Source organism: Phaseolus vulgaris, chromosome 11 (genome assembly GCF_051622355.1).
Source record: "Phaseolus vulgaris cultivar YP4 chromosome 11, ASM5162235v1, whole genome shotgun sequence".
Taxonomy (NCBI): Eukaryota; Viridiplantae; Streptophyta; class Magnoliopsida; order Fabales; family Fabaceae; genus Phaseolus; species Phaseolus vulgaris.
Window position 1 is genome coordinate 43089329 of NC_143508.1, and position 4434 is coordinate 43093762.

The window sequence follows — 4434 nt, forward strand, 5'->3', positions numbered from 1 at the left end:
TAATTTAATGCCACTTTCTGATAGGGATGATTATTTTGTATTTGAATAATTAATTATAAAGGGTGAGTATCTGGCATTAGGGTATAGTATATAAGATGAGTTTTTCTCAAAAAAAATTATAATGATTAGTACATAATGTAGATTGTATAAATAATAGTTAATTTTAAATCGTTCAAAATAATTCAGTTTATAAAAATAATTATATTAAGTTTTTTCAAACTGTAAAAATAATTCAGTTCAAGTAAATTATTTTTTGAAATAATTTTTTATAATTTAGATCAGTTCATTTTTTTTTCTAGTCCTAATGTTAAGAATAACCACTTAATTAACTGTAGTTACGATTTAAAAAATTCCATGCAAGTTGTTGTTGTGATCTGATGCTTTTGCATTCTCCTATTTACATGACAAAAGGTCAGTGATTTTATTATTTTCTTAATTATTCACCATGTTATATTTAAATCCTTTTTGTTAATAAGGCTGAAGAAAACTCATGGTTGTCATTATCTGTCAAAATTTCTCAGCTACAAAATTTAAGGAACATGTCTGGCTAGAAATGAATGTTATAATAAAAAGAGTTTTAGTGAATTATGGGAAAGGATAAAAGAAATGGGGATTGGAGATATGTGACTACTATGTGAAGATGGGTGTGGCAGACTTTATTTGACCTAACTGAACATCTGCTATATGGACCACGTGTGTGTAGGATGTTTCTGGATGTGATGACATAAAAGATAAACAATGGATATATAACTTATCATAAGGAAAATGAATTTAGACAATTACCTTCTACGAAAGCATAATTACTTTAGTTATTTAGTTATGTAATATAGGATTAAATATAACTTATAAATATAGGATTAAATATGTAATTTTAGTTATGATAATAATTACTTTATATATTTTAAATTAATCTTATTTGTGATGAATGTGATATCTCCAAGATAACTCTTTCATAATGAGATATGGACATTTTGTACATAAGATTAAATATTTCTGGATAATTCAATAACAGTTTGGTAACTAGTGGTATCTTAAGTATAACAAATCTCGTTAAGTTAAAAATACTGTCATATTAGAAAGTAAATTTACACTTAGTTTATTATTACAAAACTATATAAATTGATCTTATTTCTAGTCAATATAAAATCATAAAGGCATGAAGATCTTCTCGATAGTGTGGATAAACAATCTCAAGCTACAATTGACTCTAAAAGGGGGGGCTTGAATGGAGATTGAACTCAAATCACAAACCTGAAAAAGAAAAAGCAAATGCCACAACTAATAAGTAATAATCAGAGAGAGAAATGCACACAAAATTTATACTAGTTCACCCAACGATAAAGGCTACCTCTAGTCCACTTGAGCAACCCACTCAAGAGTCTTTCATTATCAAAAGTATTTTACACCTCTTCAAGTTTCACAAGTATTATCCGCCCCTTCAGGTACACAAATATTTTCCACCTCTATGTTACAACAATATTCTTACATCTCAGTCATAATCTCTCCCTGGGATCAAGACCTCTAAATTTAATGAGAAAACATCTCTATCACTACAAGAAAATCATTAAATAAAAAACCAATTTTAGAGACAAAAAATAATTAGTTATTATATTGACTAAATTATATACTATTTTAGAGACTAAAAAAATTATTGGTATCTAAAGTAGTTTCTATTATTAATAAAATTTATAAACTAGTTTCTAAATTAGTATCCAATTAGCTACCAAGGTTTTAGCTATCAATTAAAATTGGTATCTAATTAGCAATCATGATAAAACTCATTTATCCCGACTACTCACTACAAAATTAATTCAAATATTTATGATACAAAACAAAATTATATTATTAAAATTGTAAAATATGAATTTTATATCATTTTACATGATATTTCTTCTTCCTTTCCTGTTTTATTCTTTGTGCATGAAAATAAAATATACAAATGTGAAAATATCACATACATAGATGGAGGCTCCTAATTATCCCAATCCATTCTCTGTGGCGACGATGTAGTTTTTCCAGAAACCAACTAGAATATGAATGTTGTGGACAACTTAATTACTTTAGATCATTCTAGAAGGACCAATTGTGGTCACTTTCTATATGTTGCTAACACTTCATATTAATCTTCTTCATATTAATTAATCTTCTTATATCTTCTTATGGATATGTTTCCTCGCCATTATAGAATAATGTAGTCATATTATGAAAATAAGGATTTATATATAAATAATCTCCTCCTTTCTCTTTAATAAAAAAAAAGTAAATATGTAAAATAGAAAAAAAAATCCAATGTAAAAGTTGTAATATATATATATATATATATATAAACATATTAATTAATTATTTATATTAATATTTTAAAGAGAGAAAAAAGGAAGTTAGAATTAGACGGTATCAACGTTTCATATGGGATTTGTGAAATTTGTCAATCAAATTTTTTTATGCATACTAACTTATATAATCCCAAAAGGCGAATTCTAGAAGAAAAAATGAGTTCACTGAAGTAGTACAAGTGATCATAGAAATCGTCGTTCCACTATTAAGAAACCAATGACTTGAAGGAATTACTAGTCACAAGTTTTAGTTGAATTTAAGAGAAACAAAAATCCACAATCTTCCAGGTTATAGTCCTGAAAAAAAACTAAGTTGTGGATTAAGGATATGTAAAATATATTTTAAGTTATGAATTGTTCTAATAACCAAAAGGTAAATTACATTGTGTTTATATTGGTAGGAGAGGTTGAATATTGGTGGGATAGTACCAAGAGATTACTAGAAGGAGGAGCAATAATCATTACCTTGGGAAGTATTTAGAACAGAATTTCCTGAAATATATTTTCCCAATGATGTGAAAAGAGGAAAATAAATAGAATTTATGCAATTAAAACAAGGAATATATTAGTTGGAGAATATGCTTCCATGTTTGAGGAGTTATGAAAGTATTCTACTTTATTTTAAAATTTAAATGAAAGAATGAAGTGTATAAAGTTTGAGAATGGACTTGGACCTAAATTATGAAAAGCAATAAGAATATTAGAAATTTCTGACTTTTGTACGCTTACTCACAAGTGTAGATTTTTGGTGGATTTTGAAAATAGTCAAAATAATAGACCAAGATATTTTGAACCTCATCCAATCAAAAGAAGACATAATGAGGGAAAATCCAACAATCGCTCCCATTGGAAATCCCCAACCAATAAATTTTCTTCAGGAAATTCAAGTAGGCCTGTAAAATAGATTAGGTGTCTAAAGTGTGGACAAAATATCATTATGCCAAAGACTATTATCCTAAAAGACCTATCGGTTTCAAGTGTGGGATACCTGGCCATGTATTTTTTGAACATAAATCTCACATTCAAATCCTTTTATACATAAGGCGAGACTTATGACAATAGGGTGAGTCTACGCCATGACTAGGTCTGAAACCACTCAAAACCATGATCTAAGTCAAGGTATGTGTTTCAGTAAAGGTAAAAATTTAAATGTATTGTATGAATTAGGCACATCTCATTCATTCATTTCTAATGATTGTGTCAAACATCTTGAATTACCAATCTCATTTTTAGATGCTAGTTTGGTTGTTTCACTCCCACAAGTGAATCTGTAACTACCAAGAAAGTTTGTCTGAATTGTCCACTATTAATTGAAAATAGGAAATTATTTGCAAATTTAATTGGTCTACCTTTGTCACAATTAGATGTAATCTTATGCATGGACTAGTTATTTTCGAATCAAGTCCTTTTAAATTATGCAGAGAAATCAATAATATTTTCCAATACCGAAGATCTTTTAAAACTATCTACCAACTCAATAAGTGAGCACTTAAAGAATGAAATTCAAGGATATTTGTTGTTGTCTTCTATGGAATAAAAAGAGGTAGTCAATTTGAAAAATATAGAAGATTGAATTCTCAATAGATTTGATGCTTAGAAGTGGACCAATAGCAGCATATAGAATGTCACCCTTTGAACTACCAGAATTGAAGAAACAATTAGAAGGGTTACTTGCAAAATAGTTTATTTGTCCTAATGTGTCACCTTGGGAGGTTTTATTTTGTTAATTAAGAAGAAAGATGGAAGTTTTAGACTAACTGTAAATTATCATCAGTTAAATAAATTAACCATTCAGAATTACCCTCTCCCTCGAATAGATGATTTGATGGATCAACTGAGAGGAGCATGTGTGTTTTCTAAGATAGATATTTAAGGTTAAGATATCATCAAATTAGAGCAAAGGAAAAAGACATAAAAAAACAACATTCCTAACTAAGTATGGTCATTATGAGTATCAGGTGGTGCCTTTCGATGTATCATGCTCCTATAGTGTTAATGGATTATATGAACATGATTTTTCATCCAGTTTTAGAGCATTTTGTAGTTGTTTTTATAGATGACATTCTCATTTATTCTAAAACAATTGAGGAGCATGATGAAC

General features: G+C 28.2%; 1 pseudogene; it reads left to right on the forward strand.

Annotated features, from left to right (window-relative positions):
* The first annotated feature begins 2640 nt into the window (after positions 1-2640).
* LOC150023275 (uncharacterized) lies at positions 2641-4060 on the forward strand (annotated as a pseudogene).
* The last annotated feature ends 374 nt before the right edge of the window (positions 4061-4434 follow it).